We start from the raw sequence: 18500 nt of genomic DNA on the forward strand, positions 1-18500 counted from the left end.
CTTGGTCCTGCTACAGGGGAAGACAGGCACAGTGAGAAAGCAGCGCATTGTCTGGTGTGTTTTGAGGAGGAACACTAAATTGGGGAATTAGGAATTCCTAAACCACAACAGACATGGAAACACATTCCAATAGTCAGAGGCTTGGTATCAGTGTATCAGGTTGCACACAGTTAGGAACTGATGTCAGCCAGAAAAAGAAGCTCAAAGAATATAAACCTCTTCTGATATAAAATGCTGTAAAGCTGGTAACAATGGACAAAGAGAAAGCTTAGTTACTCATTCTTTAATGGCAACCTCTTTTCCAACCCTTCTTGACTGGGTGGACCGCAGAATGTGGACTGGAAGAGAAAACTCCCTCCCACAAGATCAGTTTCATGATCATCTGAGAAACCTGAATATGCGTAAGTTTTTGAAGCCTGATGAATGCATAACAAGAGTTCTGAGGGAACTGGCTGATGTAGTTGACAAGCCAATCTCCCTGATATCCAGAGAGTCATGGAAGTCAAGGGAAGTCCCTGGTGAGGGGAAAAGGGAAACACAGCATCCATCTTTTAAAAAGTTAGAAAGGAGAACCTTGGGCATTACCAAACTGTCAGCTTCACCTCTGTGCCTGGGAAGGTCCTGGAACAGATCATCCTACTAGCTATGCTGAGGCACAGAGAGACGAGGAAAATTATTTGGGATAGCCAACAGGGCTTCACTAAGGGCAACTCTTGCCTGACCAACCCAGTGGCCTTCTGTGATGGAGGGATCACAGCAGTGGACAAGGGAAAGGCAACAGATATCATTTATCTGGACTTCTGTAAAGCCTCTGACACAGACCCCCACAATGTCGTTTTCTCTAATTTGACATGGATTCAGCAGGTGGATTGTTTGATGGGAAAGGAATTGGCCTGACAGAGACGTCTAGAGGGTAGTGGTCAATAGCTCAGAGTCCTGATGGACATCACTGACAAGTGGTGTCCCACAGGAGTCTGTATTGGCCCCAGTACTAGTCAATATCTTCCTTTATGACATACACAAAAGGATTAAGTGCACTCTCAGCAAATTTGTAGAGGACACCAAGCTGAGCGGTGCTGTTATTACACCTGAAAGATGGCATGTCATCCAGAGGGACCTGGACAAGCTTGAGAAGTGGGCCTATGGGAATATCCCACTTATTTTTCCACTTTCCCACTTGGCACAAGTGCAACTTGCTGCACTAAGTGCAAGTGCAAGGAGACCAAGGGAGAGGTGCTGTACCTGGGTCAGGACAACCCCTTAAAACACAGGCTGGGGATGAGCAGATGCAGAGCAGCCCAGCCCAGAAGGGCTTGGGGGTGCTGGTGGGTGAGACGCTGGGCATGAGCCAGCCATGGGCACTCCCAGCCCAGAGAGCCAAACGTGTCCTGGAGCGCATCAAAAGGAATGGTCAGCAGTTGAGGGAGAGGATTCTTCCCTTCTATTCCACTCTCATGAAGAGCCAGCCTGGAGTGCTGCATCCTCCTCTACGTTCCTCAGCACAGGAAAGACATGGACCTGTTGGAGCTAGTCTAGAGAAGGACGACCAGGAAGATTAAAGGGATGGAAAACCTCTCTTTTGAGAAAAGACTGGGAGAATTTGGATTATTTATCCTGGAGGAGGGAAGACTTTGGAGTAACTGTAACGGTCCAGTACCTGAAGGAAGGCTGCAAGAAAGATGGAGAGAGCATGTAATGATAAGACAAGGGGGAATGGATTCAAACTGAAAGAGATGGTTTAGATTAGATATTCTAAAGATATTCTTTACTGTGACTGTGGTGAGGCACTGGAACATGCTGCCCAGAGAAGCTGTAGATTTCCTATCCCTGCTCAAGAGCAGGCTGGATGGGGGTCTGAGCAACCTAGTCCAGTGAAAGGCACCCCTGTCCTGGAACTGGATGATCTTTAAGGTCCTGTCCAACCCATCCATTCTCTGTGTGAAACACAGCATGACTTACAAGATGGTGTTCCTTACAGTGGTTCAGTACTAACATAGGGAACTAATTACCCACTAAATCTCTAATGCAAGTACACAAAAAAATCTTGATAAAAGAGGTGGAACTATACTTTCTTGCTGAGAGTTACTAGTGGGGATACAATCATCACAATATACTGGCTCTCATAAACTGTAGCTAGATTACCAACAGAGGAAAGTCAGTTATTTAAACTTTCTGTGAGGTTTTATTAGAGAACACATTTATTATACTGTTTATAAGCTTAGGGGGAAAAAATAAACAGTAGAAGAGAACCCTTTTTGACCATCTACTTATCAGTTAAAGAGCAATCCTCCCCTTCCTATGCGTTTTCAAGCTCATGTCTATAATTTTTCCGCAGATGCTACTGTGATCATTTTTTCGAAGCATTGTGTCCTTCAGCTGGAGCTATTTATTATCTGTCCTTATCTGTTATAATATTGAGGACAAAGGGGAAATTATTCTCCCCTCTGTATATTTCCCTTGCAACTTTGCAACTGTCCCTTTTCTCTTGCACCCCCTTTCACCTACATTTTCTCTTTCACTCCCTTCACATCCCTCTGTAGTACATAGCATACAAAGGAATAATTTATTCTGAGCTAGGAAAACACCCTCATGTCCTCTGGAAAATGCACGGCATGGACTAAAAAGAATTATGCATAGGTACATCCAGAGCAAAGGTACCTACCTTCTCACATTATTAGCCATCTCAGTAAGAAGGGCCCTCTCAAATACCAACAAGTATTGGCTCAAAACTGGTCAGAGACCAGTATCATTCTATTTACATAGTCTTCTGTATTTTAGGATGTTTATATAAAATGTTATCTTTGTTGTTCATAAAGCTGCACCTATTGCTTTTTTATCTTTGCTAGCACTTGAAATGAGGCAAAAATAGTTCCTAACCTATCTGGAACTAACAGCTGATAGCAGCTGAGTCAAAACCCCATTAAAACAGTGTAATAAAAACAGCGACCTTATTCTCTGTGGGAAGGTTCGTCCTTCTAAAACATATTCACTACTAATTTACAGGAACTGTTTACCTCATAAAATAAAATGTTCACCTCTGCTTACAGGAGAAAGAAAGCCAGTGACAAGGACTTCACCCTTCACAGTAACTGCAGACCAGCAGTCACTCTGCAGGGTCTAATTCATTTTAATAGACCAATTCATAGAAGTGTGTTTTGGTAGAAAGGCTGTTGCAGAAGCTGAATTGTTGTGAGACAGTGAAGTTGCAACTGGACACTTGACCTCTGTTGGAACTAGATGGCCTTAATCAACAGAGAGTCTGAATAGACTGTGAAAGCACTCCTTTTCCTTGACTCGTTTCTCACCTTCCTGTCTCACAGGTTAAGTCAACCGTTCTTTATTGAGACACTGATTTATTAAACACTAGGTTGGAAAAGTTCATTTTATCCACATATTGCTTTTATCCACATATAGCTTTTACCCACATGTTGCACTAAGCAGCAAGGTATTGTGGGGTTTTCTTCTACTGTAAGACCAAGCAGAGGACAAACTTGGGTGGGAGATGAGAGCTGTCCATCATAACACCTCAGAATTAATCTCTTCAGAAGGAGCAAAGCCACAAATCCTGATCAGATTACAGGGTGACTAAGGCTTTAGAAATATGTATCAGGACAAATGTGAAATGCTTTTTGACATCTACAGCTCTGAAAAGGTCACCTAGCAATCTTCACAGGGCTGTTGCTTTATCCTATATCCTTGTCTAGAAAATGGGCATAAAGTATCAAGCATGATGGCAGAATATGTATTTGCCAAAATTCAGACACCGTCATTTTCCTAATGATGAGATATTGCCCAGGAAGGAAAACTGGCTAAAGCTATGATTAACTGATACTAACTATAGATTCTTCAGGATACCTACTTATGCATGGCAAGAATTTATCACAGAAGAAGCAACTACTAATAATGATTTTGATTTCTAAAAATACATATTCAAATTCATACACAGTAGTTTCTTTCTTCCAACATCAGATTAGGCTTGTAGAGGAAAACTTAAAACTATCATCTATTATTCACAGGTGGTAAATTACATTTGGATAGAGAAAAATCTCAATCATACCCTTCTTTCTAACTTCTTAGCTTCAACTAGGAACACAACTATTTTTCCTCCCATACTTAGGCTATTCACAGGGAATCACTGTTATCATTTTGTTCATTGTCAGAAACCACAGTAAAGTTAGACAGGACCTCTAGAGGTCACCTTGTCTGACTGCTCTGCTCAAAGCAGCACCCCTCCTCTTCCAATTTACCCATCATTTTTTAATTCAGCACTGCTTCTTTCTCATCCCATACTTACACATGATCATTAAGGACAAGCTTTTGTCATGCTTGTGAGGATTACCTCACCCACTCATATGGCAGCAAGTGAAAAGCAAAAAAACTATTTCTTACCCAAGAAACAGGCACCCTTGCTTTCATTAAGGACAAGTCCTGTCCACAAAAGCAGTCATGACCTGCATTTGCAAGATCTTGCTTCATAACTACACTGAGTTTGCCACTTAAAGTCATCTTGACTTAAGTAACATCTATGTCTAAATCATGCTGCAGATCATCAGCACACCTTTCTTAGATGAAGCATGGTTCTAATATTTATCGGTCTTTTGAGTTATTAGTGAGACAGGCGACAAAACAAGGCTATTCAGAAACATATGATAATTAACCTACAGCACTTTCCAGGGGAAGAGGGATTCAGGAACACATAAAGAAGGCAATGTCATTTACAAGAGAATTATATATGAAGAAACGAGTTCTCTGTGCATATCTATGGAAGCAAATAATCTTATCCCTAGCCATTTACACCTCCCAAGAGGTTATCTGCAAGACCTTAATCTTAATCTGCAAGACCTTAATGCAGATAAATAATGTCATCATTCCAGGGTTCTGTGCCTTCACTAGAACACATTACCAAGCCCCTCCCCTACAAAGAAATTCTCTCTGACTCTTCCTATTGCAGGCCCCATCTCAACATGAAGACCCATTTTCTTATCAAGTGAATTTAATAATCTGCCACTTCTCCAGGCCAGCTGAGGTGAGACGGAGTACTTGTCTGTAAGAGCATTCTTTTTCTGCCAGCATTTGGGTTTGGGTGCCCCATTACTGTGAGCTATCCCTACACACATAGAGCAGAAAAACTGCCTTTCCAGACACTTATGTGCAATTTCTGTTCTTAGAAAAAAGAGAACACCTTTCCTTAATCTTTATTCATTTAAATGTATTTAGAAATAGGGCTATTAAAATCAAACACAGTCCTCATGTGTATAATGATATTGAGCATTTGGAGCATTTGGATGCTCTTAAGTATTTGGAAGATTAACTGGCAAAATACTACAATATTAGGGATGATACTCATCATATGTTTTTATTTAAATGATATAATACTAATACCAAATATTATTGCTAGTAAAAGCATCTGCCTAAGTATCTGCATGGATTTTTTTTTTATTTTATCATTTATATTATCATTTATTTTATTTTATTGTATAAATTCACCTAAAAGTAGGCAGACTGGTCTCTAGCATCTATTTCAGAGATTCTTTTTTAAATAGTAGGAGTACTCAGAAGCCATGAAACAGACTCTCTTCAGCAAGAAGTTGAAAATATATAGGTTGGAAAAGAAGATAACTACCTTGTAATGTCCATAGTCTGTATTATTTTTTATTTATTGTTATTCATGTTGTTGTTACAAATATACACATACTTCATATGTCAACTCTTCAGTAAAACTGGAGAGGTTTAGTGCTGTGCCCGAAATGCCCTTGCTCCCTTCAGCTATTGGTATCTCCAACTCTTCTTTGCAGGTACGCCACAGATGCTACCACAGCCATCCTTGATAGGTGCAGTGATCTCTGACCACTTGTGTTTGTTTCCACTTTACCTCTGAACCCTGAGCAGGCATTTGATGACTGCTCAGGGTTTTTTCCTTTTTCTTTTTACTTTTTTTCCCTTCTTGGCTTAAGGGGGGAAATAATGGGGGAAATTTATGATTTTCAATACCTCTAGAAGTGTCACCAACCTGAGTATGGAGGACCACTGAAGGCAACTATGTTTCAAAATTAGGACGCCTTTTGGGAGCTCCTGGTGTTTAATGCTGAAGGAGTTTCATCTCCATCACCAGCACTTCTTGCACCACAAGGTGCCACGGACTACCCAATCTTCAAAATAATGTTTAAGGATAATAAATGAGCTAAAATCAACACTGAATTCTGGATGGAAGGCCTTCCACAGATAAAAAGTGCTTTTCAAATCAGCAACTTCATTGAAAGAACAGTTTTCAGCCTTTCTGCTCTTATCTCAGCATCTGACATAGATCAATCAATTCATAAATACCTTGAGAAGCATACTAAAAAAAAAAAAACAAAAGACAAGGCAAGGTCTTCTTTAAAAAGAAAAGTAGAGGAGCACAAGAGAAGTATTCTTAGATATGATGACTCTGTGGTCTGCCAAGATTAACTGTACCAAACTCTTCTACAGCTCCTCCCTGTTTACCAGTATTATCTGTCTTCTCTGCAGTGGGTAGAATACAGCCAGTGATAAGTCAAAATTGCATTGGCTTTATTACAGTAGAGTTTCAAGTTCTCTGAACATAGCTGGGATTAGTGTTAATGCTGGCCAACTTGTCTGTGCACACTATTCTGTAGAACAAGACCTGAGTCTTGAGTCTGAAAGAGTCCAACATAGTTTTGGGACTACAGATACAGCCAGTATTAGTCTCTGTTAACAGCTCTCCTAATTTCACATGGCACCTAAAGCACAGCTCTGTGTATACTATCCTCTGCTGTTTTACGTGAGTTATTAAATTATTAATGGTTTGGTTTCTTCAATTTGCTTAACAACCTGGCTCACTTGGGCCTTTTTTATTTCAGATAATCACTGTGGGAGATCTCCTGCACTCTAATGAGTATTACTGGCAGGATTACATGGGAGAAAATATGAGTGAAATATTTCCTATCAATGCTGCAAATAATTTCTTAGGAAATAAGCTCACTCACACTGTGCTTTGGAATCATCAAGTCATTTATCTCTCAAGTTTTTAAATAATTCAGAGGAAACCTGACATTTGGATAGCAACTGAACACATTTTTTATGTTATCAGGAAAAGATTAAATTAGAGGAACATGCTGTGATTGAAAGAGCAACAGAAATTGTGGCAATGTTCACCCTATACAACTATATTTTGCTAACTGAGCACAGCTTGTAAGTGGGGTAGTGCTTCTCTGTGATGCTTGAGGAGTGGGAGAGGACTGCAAAGTGGGAACTTGCTCTTCCCTACCTTGTTTTGCTTCTAGTAACAATCTCTTATTGTTCTACACCAGCAGGGAATTATCCTTCCTGCTAATCTGGTTTGTTTAGCTGTCACCAGTCTTGCCAAAAGTGCAGATTTGACAGTGAGAGTTTGAGGTGTGGGATCCAAGATAGACTGTGTTTCAGAGCACATATGCATGCATGCATGTGATTGCTGGGTCCTGGGGAATATGTGGGCAGGGCAACGTGGTGGATCACAGTGGGTGTCCCCCTGAAGGCCTGGGTCCCCAGAGATCCAATAAATGCAGCTACAGCGCAGAATAAATACAAGAGGAAAGGGACAATCTGCTGCAAGGCTGGAGAAGGCAGTCCTGACACCTGGACATGAGCCCAGATGTTTTGGGAGTTTGAAATGTTCCTTCCTGCTCTCTCAAGAGTACAGTCTCAGCCAGCTGGCTCCTACATAAACAAACACAGACACTGACACTTTCAAGCTATTAATTAGTCCAACTTTCAGTGTAGTTAATTTCCGAAATTAGTGTCTTTCTGTATCATGGAGCTTAATCATGAATGCTTTGATGAATTAAGGTCTTTTTTTAGTTTTCTTCTTTAGCTACTTCGTGGAAGAGACATTTATGAATAGGATCTGACATTAGCCTCTTTCATACACAAATAAATAATGTTTGCATTGTTTACACTCCCCAGCTAAGACAAAACATATCTTTTTATTAACCTACTCATTATAACTCAGGTAAAAATAACTATGAACACTATAAAATTAAAAACAGATATGCAAGAGCTGAACTTGGTTTCCACATATTTTTATGTGCATTTTTTTTTTGTCCAGTACTGCAGCATAATGCTTTACTGACAGTTTTCATTAATCAGTTCCTATTTTAGATGTAAATTAAACAGTCTCACAAACAAGAGTCCTCTTTATCACTGCAGTCTTCGCATCTTGATTTTTAGACAATTTTTCACAGGGTTATTCATTAATTAGGTCTTTAATTATGGATTAATTAGCAGCTGAATTACAATATTCCTTATACTTTCTCAACTCTTGTAACACTAATATGTTTGCCATCAAGCATGATAGATGTTACATATGCAAGGGGATTTATTACAGATGTATTCCCCTAGCACTTCAGTGAGCTGACTAATTATTCTTCCATTGACAATGAAGCTAATGAAACACTGGACTGATGTCTCTGACAAAAATCCATTCTTTTTATTTTTTTTTCCTGGATATTGCTGAGGAGAGGTCTAATTCTCTTAAGACTGAGAGAGGGATGATGTATTTGAAATGGGCATGTATTTTGAGGTTGTTTCTTATCAAAGGAAAAACAGCTCAAAAGTGTATTATGTATTGGTGAAGGTGTTGAATCTATGCATGTAGCTGTAGCCAGCAGGTGTAAACAATTGTCTTGGATTGTATACAACAGAATCCTGGGAAACTGAAAACATGTTTTAAGAACTGATTAGAGAGATCCCCCTTAACTTCTCATACATAGACCCATGGCAAATAAATTTGCATTCTTTGTCACTGAATAAAACACTGAGGCTTTCATATACTATTAGATTATCTTAATTTAACCATACCATTACACTCTCAGGTTTCTAAAACTTGTTTCACATCCATTGTGGTTTTTAACACAGTGTTTTTATAAGACAAATAAGACAAATAAGACTTCTTATTTGTCTTAAGGTTCGTGAACAATTCCCGAGAATTGCGGCTACTCTTTCATACCTTTCATGTACTCTTAGAGGGTGCAGCCTCTGACACTATCTCTGTGAATGACAACATCATAAATGTTATTCTAGACTCTCTGTCCTAACTGACACTAATTAAAAACTCTCAAAATATATAATTTTCTTTTTCTCCCTGGGGGGGGGGGGGGGGGGGGGCTTTTTAAATGTATTGATCCAAGAATTCAGTCCTGTCACCTGCCTCTACTACAGAAGGAAAACAAAAACCTATGTCTGACCTACAGCAGTCCTATTTCCAGTGTCAGAGACAAGATCATTACCTGTATAAAGAGTAAAACAGTCATAGACAATTGCAAAAATGTTAAATTTTGTGATTTAAGATGGTAGTTTATATAGATAAGCTAGAGATGATACTGCTTTCAACTATGCCCGCAGTCAACTTATTTTAGCTCTAATGGCCTAAACCCCACCACTCAGTCATGAGGTGGCATCTGTATTTTATCAGTTCCCTCACCCCAGCTGTCTCTTTAGTCTTTCCCTCATCTGTGGAGAGGAGACACAGGTGACATTGACAGCTGGACATCTTTGGAATAATTCTCCACTTTTACCTTCTATCTGAGGAGAGCCAAGTGGGTGAAACTCTTTGGTATGATCTACCTCTTTGCTTAATGAGCATTATCATCCATCCATGATCCTTGAAACTGTGCTCAATTAACTGCTGTTCAGAGGAAGAGAGCTGGTCAGTACCTCTTAACCTACAGAAAATAATATGTCAATGATAGCACATGAATGCTTGTGGTAGCAACAACAGCAATAATGACAATATTTGACTTTAAATGATAGGCTGTGTTCTCAAAAGATGTAGCGGGCTGTATTTCCTATGCCAATTAGATTAACTGTAAGTAGCCTTCAGAAACTGAAGTTCTATAACTCTTTTTAAATTCCACTGTAAATTCTGACAGACAGTAAAGATAAATGACTGACCTCTCAAACCATTTTTTTTCTTGAAAATCATTCTCACACCAGCATATGTCCTTGAGATGAAATAGCAATGGTTTATTATAACTGAGTCACAGAGTAGAACTTGAAAGGTTTCCTAAATTATAAAGTTTGGATTTGTCACAAGCATAAATCTATTTATAGGAACTATGCAGGGGGTGTATCTCACTCTCTTTAAAGATACCCACCAAACATACTGCTCTCTGTTTCAACTGCTTTTCCCATATACATTAGTTTTCAAAGATCCGCAGCCAAACCAGAGCAACCTGATAGCTACTTCCCACTTTTCCTGCCATTTTCCACCTTGACCCCACACATCTGAAGAAACACAATAATCAGCAAAACTGTCACTTACCTACTACTAAAGAACACAAGTGTCCAGAGCTCCTGAGTGTGCTGTGCAGTTATTCAACGTGGGACACTGAGGTTGTTTATAGCATAGCACAGCTCATGGCCAGCCAGATCTGTCTGAACCCTGCAGCGTGACTAGCCTTCCAGATGTACTAATATGCTATATTTGTAACGTGATAACATGATCTGTGGCCTTACAGCAGAGACACAGGCAGGATAAAGTGTCTGCACTGCATGAGTCAACACAGGATGGAAACAACAGTGCTAGGACAGCATCTCATTTGCTTCAAGGGAAGTGTGACAGAGCTAATATTACTCATATTCATGTATATTTGTCAGAAAAGGGCAAGGAGAATAAAAGAAAAATGCATATACAGTCTGAATTCCTCTAGTATGCCTTTTCCTTATTCCTCTAGCTACCTTTTCCTTTCCATGTCCATTCGATTCTCAAATAAATATACACATGGGTACACAGACTATTACCATGCAGTTTGCATGACTGATTGATTTACAGCAAAATCTGCTTTTTCTTGCTGATGGTTGCCCACCTTTTTTAGGACAACGCTTGTCACTTGTATTCCTGCTTATTGTTAGTGGGCCAGAAGGGCAGGGCTGTGGGCAGCCAGAGATCATCTTGCAGCAGGATCAGCATTGCCAGGGCAGGGGCTGATGAGATCAAGGAGCTGATGTGAGCCATGGGCAAAAGGAATAGGTCCTGGGGATGCAAGAGGGAAGATGGACATGGACACAGAAGCCCATCAGGACCTTCATGGCCCTTCCTGACATTTCAGCATGAATGTTTGACATTTTCTGATTGTACCTTTAATGAAATAAGCCCATTCATTTCCAATTAGAAAATGATGGGAGGGAGGGAGGGAGGAAGGAAGGAAGGAAGGTTATTTAAAAAGAAAACAAAGGCTTTCATCAGAAATATTTTCAAAAACTGCTTTAATTTTTTTTTCTTTGAAATTCAGCTTTTCAATTTAAATAGTTTCATATTTTTAAGTTTGTTTTTTTTTTTTTTTAACCAAGCTTTTTCAACAATTTCTGCTCATTTTTCATCCCTGCCAGTAACAATAACCATTAACTAAAGCATCTGGGTTTGGCTTAAGCTTCAGATACTAGATTTACATTGCTCTGCTTTCAGTGACCTTGCTGAAATCACATCTATTGGGATGGGAAAGTCATGATCTGTGAGCTTAAATGTTCAATTTTTTCAAGTCTGAACGAGATAGTATCAGGATTCACTTTGATCTTTTTTGATGCAGTGTGTTTCAAGGTATGGTGACATGCCTGAAGGATCCTGCATCACATATCCTCGCTCTTCAGTCATATTAGTCTTCACAAATATCAGTAAAAAATAGTATGATCACCACATCCAATTTTTCTAATAAATTTTTATTTTCTGATAAAACTACCCACCAATTTGCATAGTTTTTGCCATATGTCTGTATGGATTTCCTGCAGTAGTGAACATTATCAGACTTCAGCTGCAAGAGCTGATGAAGAAATCAGTGAGGGAGAAAATACTTTGGAGCAGGAAAAGTGCATCCCTTCTATATTCAGTAGCATGGTGTGTAATTCTCCTTTTGTGCACACTGCCTCAGAAAATATGGGGCTATATTTTGTTTAGAATGTGAAAACATTAAATAATAATTAATTAGCAATTATATTAAGAAAATGCTGACCTCCATCTCACTCTTTCAGGATCCATCCCTTGCTGTACAGGTGCTGATTTTGGCAAAAGAAGGTAAGAATGTTCTTTAAGTGTTTAAATACTGAAATGTGTTTCAGTAACAGAAAACTGAGCTTGCAGTTAATTCCCTGGCCTTAGCCAAGTATTCATAGATCAGCTAACCTTCCAACTACAATAATAGCTTACCCATGACAGGGAGAGGCTTGAGATATTTGCTGGAAAGGGAATGAGAAAAGAGATCAGCTCATGAAGTAGTCATCACCTATATTAAAAAAAAAAAAATAAAAAGAGGCTATCCTATTAAAGAAAATGCACTAAGGATGGAAAAATAACTGAGGAATGGTATGAAAGATTTAGAGGAGTATTAAAAAGTGACTGACTGAGAAGAGAGAGAGAGGGGGGAGAGGGATAGAATCTATAATATTGTTTAGTTGTGGATCTCAGTGTACTTGACAAAAAATATGAAGGAAAAGGAAAACTGTAAGTTAGTACATAAATGCTGGCATAGTATGAAAATAGCACAAGCAAGGGAGTAGTAGAGACAGCCCACTGCTCTGCCAGTGAACAGACAGAAGGCTTGCTTGCTAACAACAAAACCCATTGGCAGGTTTGAATCTATTTTAAGACATGCTAGAGTGACAGAAGCTAGTTTGTTCAAAGGTGTTTGCCTACTGCATCCTGCCTCCCACTTCATCATCAGCAGTATTCATGTGTCAGAGACAAACTGACCTTGGCTCAAACACAGCCTTGCATGCCTGCCATAGTGTTCCCACAGGAACTGCTCCTCATCTAGGTGATCCACTAGACTGACCAGCATCTATGCACTCATATGACACTGCAGTCTAATGAATTATCCTCCTGGACAAGGACCATTGCCTGGGAAGTGGTACAAAAACAGTCATTTCATAAAGGGGCCTGGTCCATTTTGGCTGCTGGACTTCATCAGTTTCATAAACTGGAGCTATTGTGAAATACAGAAGTAGCCAGCACTGGAGTCCCTGACAACCAAGTCTTGGAAACAGCTTGCAGATCTGCCCAAGCTATTGTAGTTTGAAGCCAGCTGCTCCAGAAAAGCTGCTGTATTGCTTCCAGTGATAAATTCACTCTGAAAGAAAAACAGCCCTGCATATGAATCAGTGTAATATCCTAGGATAGCAAATCCTCTATCCATGAAACTGACAAATCCACCACTCAGATAATCCAACTGATATAAATGAGAATTGACCATAAACAAACACACCAAGAGATATTATCTTTTTCCACTTGTACATTAGCTGTAGCAAAACTTCCCTACTTAACTCAATCTCTTCTTTGTAGAAAACCCACAATGTAAAGGCAACAAAGATACTAGCAACATAATCTGCTGTACAAATAATTGCTGCGTAAGCATATCTACACTCATTTTTCTGGTCTGTCTTCCCTGTTCATTCTAAGGATAACAATATGCAATCAAATTAAGGTCAGTAGAAAACTCTAAACATTAAGGTCAGTGTCTGGGTAACGCAGGCTGCAGCCAAGACTTAGCATCTCATGTAGACAAGGCACCTTCATACCAGCACTTCAGACCTAAAACACTGACAACAGAGTGGTTCTAGCATAGCTGTAATCAAAACATCTACTAAAAGGAAACACTTGACAAGTAACAGCTTTTTAGGGACATATTGCCCATAAATATACAACAAAGTAAAATCCATGCAAAGACTTAGACAAAGTCAGGCTGAAGAAAGAATAGAACTTGCTACAGTAATTTATCATGTACTGAACAAAACTGTTCAGCAAAAATAAAACATTGTGCCTGTTGTTTTGTTTTCATATTATCCGTATGAAAATATGTCTTTCAGTCTTGAGCTGTCAGAGCTGCTGAGTAAATGTAATAATACTGCAGAATCTGTAAGTCACATTTAGAAATCACTTCAGCAGGTCAGATTCTTATATCTGTAGCCTTTCAGTATTAAGGGGTCAGTCCTTTCTGATGCAATCTCGGTATGGACCAAAGAAAGACCCAATTTATAGCTCCTGACAAAGCTACAGCCTAGAGATGACTGTTCTGAAATGTGCCTGGAACATTAGTATGACGAGTTGAGTCTCAGGCAATGCTCATAATTCTGGGCTCTGAGTTCTTTTCTCTGTTTTGCTGTCCTACCTGTTCTGTGAGACCTTTTGTGCCGATTTAACTCTGTTGTCACACAGATGCTTCAGCAGGCTTGGCTTGTGGTTCATGTTGTATTTTTTTGTTGAGATTGTACAGCTCTTCTGAAAACAAACCCTTCCTCTGCTGCTCTTTAGAGACTTCATTGAGACTCTGTTGACTTAATACAGAAGTCCTCAAAATTGCAGCTCCCAAGCAATCTGGGAATCAGCAACTCCCGAAGAACAACAAGACAATCTGTCCCTGTCCCCAGAATTTCATAAATACCTTAAAAATCATTTCAACGCATTAAGACTGTTTGTCCAGAGGTAAGTCAACTTCCAGTAAATGTGCAAGGACATTCAAATCATTACAGGAAGCATGTCTAAGAATTCATGAAGGATTGCACAGGCACTGCGAGGAGGAAATGTAGCGCTTGAAATAGGGAACTGTGCAAAACACTACAGACTTTGAGTAGACAACAAGGCTGTGACTGATTGAGGTCCTCCCAGGAGGTTGTTAACAAGGTTATAAAGATTCCTAAGATAAGAACATATAAGAACTTACATTAGAATTGACATAAGATCAGCCCTCTGTGTGAGTGATGTACACATTTGTAAGTGGAAGCAGAGTTTACCCAACCACAGATTCCTTTTAGAGCTACTTACACTTATACCTGATTTGAACTGAATCACCTCATTTAAGAAACATTTTCTGAACTAAATAATGGGCATGTCATCTATTGATCTCTCTCATTACATTTAATTGTGCAACAAATTAAAGATACAAGAGCCCACCAAGAGCCCGCTGGTGTGAATGAACAGAAATTAGATGTGTGTTACATTTGATTGACCAGTAATTGCTGAGAACAGGAGGTTTTTTGGTAGGAGCCAGGCTTAGGAGATAGCCTCATTAGATGTGTCATTAAAGGGAGCCAACCATAGCTATCCCTCCACCCTGGCCAAGTCAGTGAAATAGCGCATGCATATATTTGGGTGTGCATATCTTCATCAAGGTGCAACAGGGCACTGTCAAGGGACAAAGCTCCTAGTTTTCTAGGGACAATTAAACCTGGAAGAATGAGAGGAAATACAGGAAAATTCAGTTTGATCTTTGCTGGCCATGAGGTCAGGAGGAAACAGCAGGCACGTACCAAAGCTTCTCTGTCACTCCCCTTTGCAAATGGACAGGGGAGAGAAAATAAAATAAAGGTTCCTGGGTTGAGATAAGGACAGGGAGAGACCACTCACAAATACCATCGTGGGCAAAACAGGCATTAACTGGGGATATTAACTGAATTTATTAGTAACAAATTCAGAGCAGGAAAATTAGAAGTAAAATAAATCTTAAAAACACCTTTCTCCTACCACTCCTCCTTGCCAGCTCTACCTCCTCCGCCCTGGCAGCACAAGGAAACGAGAAACAGGGATTACAGCCAGTTCATCACAGTTGCTTCTCCCACTGCTCAGGGAGAGTAGTCCTTCCCCTTTTCTGGTGTGGGGACCCTACCACAGGAGTTCTCCACAAACTTTTCCAATTCGTGTCCATCCCATGGGCAACAGTCCTCCACGAACTGCTCCATCATGGGTCACTCTTCCATGGGTGAAGTCCTTCAAGGAGAGGATTTTCTTGTGTGTGTTTCCCATGGATTTACAAGCCCTACCAGGAAGTCTGCTCCAGTCTGGGCTGCTCTTTCGATAAGCCTGCAGGTCCCTGCCAGGAGCCTGCTCCAGCACAGACTCCCCACGGCGTCACAACCATCTCCCAGGCACCTGCCTGCTCCAGCATGGGGCTCCTCCACCAGCTACAGGTGGATCTCTGAATCCCTGTGGATCTCCGTGGGCTGCAGGGGCGCAGCAGCTTCACTGTAGTTTACACCATGAGCTGCAGGGGAACCTCAGCTCCAGTGCTTGCAGCACCTCCTTCCCTCTTTCTCCAGTGACCTTGGATATCTGCAGAGTCATTCCTCTCACATGTTCTCACTCTACTCTTCTCTGGCCACAATTACATCAGTGCAATAACCTTTTTTTCTCATAATCTGTTTTCCCAGAGGCGTTACCACCATTTCTAATTGGCCCAGCCTTGGCCAATGGCACATCCATCTTTGGAGCTGCCAGGGATTAGCTCTGCCAGACACAGAGGAAGCTTTTAGCAGCTTGTCACAGAAGCCACCCTTGTAGCACCCCCTACTATCAAAACCTAGCCACACAAATTCAATACAGTAGCCTATTTGTGTCTCTCTCAAGCAACTCTCTACCTTGTGAGAGCCAAAGCACACCGTGGACCCACACAGATTTATGGCTCTTGCCCCCTTGCTTTCCCCTGTGGTACAATAAAGAAAACAAAGAAAGGTTCCTATTCTGAGCTGGCTAAGAAGTAGTGCAGACCCTGTTGTCACACTCCTCCTGCAGACTTGCTGCTTTACAAAACCACAGCAGAAGGTGGTGTTTTTAAGAAGAAACAAATGGTGCCATCTATTGTCCAAATTAAAGGGACATCCACTTCCTTGCACTTGCAGCCTTGAACCCTGAAGTTCTTCTGCCTTCAACTACACTCTACTATGGAGAGATGAACATAAATACCTGCTTTTTGCTTTATTCCTGCATGCCACATGGAGCCTCAGAGATAGATGGGAGTCTATTTTACGGAGTGGAGGTACATGCAAGAATATGTTACTAGAACACAGAGTAACCCTCTAGCATGACTGCCTCATCCCAGCAGTCCCACTGTTGAGCCATTCATATACAATATGCAGTTCAAAGGGTTCCTCATGCCTACTACTAGGCTACAGAAAGAAATTATCCTGGGTGTAGCCATACTAGTTACAGATAGAAAAGACAGAGAGGAGAAGCTGTCTCTGTCTAGTAATCCAGTGGTTTTTGTTTTTAATTCATGACCTACTGCTAATAAACTAAATGGTTCACCAATAAACTACACTATATTTAACTTCTTCTTTTATCCTTTTTCTCCTTTTTTTTATTCTTTGCAGCCCACATGCTTTGTAGGTATTCCTTAACCATCTTATGCTTAGAAATAATTGTCGCAAGCCAACACAGAAAGAAAACAATAGAAAATAAAATAGGACTGACCTTTTCAGAGCCCCTAACATAAAGGGAATGAGGTTAAATTGGATTAAATGTAGTAAAAGAAGCCCCAAAGAATTAAACAAAAAAAGCAAGAAACAAAAGATCAGTGACAACTCATGAAGGTGCCATGAATCAGACCAGTGAGTGAGGAAAATCTGTGACATCAGACAACAGATTTGGCCTGCAGTGCCAGGTGCCTACTCCTGTCTTTACAGAGAAGAAGGAGTAATCTGACCTCATATCACCATTCTGACACATCAGATGACACTGGGGTAAAGGCTCAGAGAGACTTTGGGATTCTGACTCATGACCAAGGATTGCCGGCCATGATAATTAAATGCCCTTGCATTGCCCACTGCCCGCTCCCTACCAGCTGCGTTGAAGTAAAAGCAGACTGTAAAGGCATGTTTGCCAACAGTATTTTGGGCTGACAGCAGAAATGCCAGGTAGTTTTAATGTTTTGCTGACTCAGGAGGCACTTCTTGGAGGGCACAGGAGCCAGATGAAAGAGTTGACCAAAATAAGGTGCAACCCAGGCGACTCAAAGAAAAAATTTGCCTTGAGAGGTTTTAAAACTTGTTTCTTGCTCATGTGCTGCCAGACACCTTTTCTGCTCCTTTCTCCACAGTATTTTTGAGCTTCTTCAAAATTCTTATCATAACTTTGCAGTGGAAGACAGAGCCATGAGGCAACGGAGTTTTGGTCCATACCTACACCTACTTCAAGCTGAGAAAGTATAAATATGAACAAGATCTCCTTCAAGAGAAGCAACTTTCAGACAAACACAGCAAAAAAAATCGCTAGGTGAGTTCTCAAATCAGTGCCATGCTAGTGATTATCAACTAAATTTAGATTGCACTGGAATGACCTAATAAGTATTAAAAGAGTTCAAGTGAATTTCTTATGCTTGGAGCCCATATGAGTAAAATAATTTCCAGTTTCAAAGTGACACAAAAGAAGCTAGTTCAAACTAGAGCAATAAAACTCAATCTAGGGCAGTAACAAAAAGTTTGTGTTCACTGCAGACCTTGTGCCATCAGAGTTAAGCTAATTTTGTAGTGCTTCTCTCTGTAATTTATTTCATTCTCTATGTTATGAAAAGAGCTGAGAGAAATTACACTGAATGAAAGTTCATCCTCAAAACACACCATTATAATATTTCAGTTGTAAAGACTGTGGGAAGAGCCCTGAAAGGAAGAGAAATAACTTAATTGTGCCAGTTTGATGGGTTGTTAATGGTTTTCATTTATATAGAATACAAGTTTTTTACTTAATAGAAGAGAAATACAAAGAA

The 18500-nt window shown here is 40.2% G+C and overlaps 1 protein-coding gene across 2 annotated transcripts in view; it reads right to left on the bottom strand.

The window, feature by feature from the left end:
* LRRC2 (leucine rich repeat containing 2) overlaps window positions 1–10383 on the bottom strand; it is a 77380-nt gene extending 66997 nt beyond the window's left edge. Inside the window, exon 1 of one of the 2 annotated variants that reach the window (XM_058823794.1) lies at window positions 10301–10383. The gene's annotated coding sequence lies outside the window, so the exon portion shown is untranslated. Of the gene's footprint in view, window positions 1–9554; window positions 9683–10300 lie in introns of those variants that run through there. The other variant, XM_058823795.1, reaches the window with a different exon arrangement.
* Between the last annotated feature and the right edge of the window lie 8117 nt (window positions 10384–18500).

The sequence above is a fragment of the Ammospiza caudacuta genome, chromosome Z (genome assembly GCF_027887145.1).
Source record: "Ammospiza caudacuta isolate bAmmCau1 chromosome Z, bAmmCau1.pri, whole genome shotgun sequence".
NCBI classification, from domain to species: Eukaryota; Metazoa; Chordata; class Aves; order Passeriformes; family Passerellidae; genus Ammospiza; species Ammospiza caudacuta.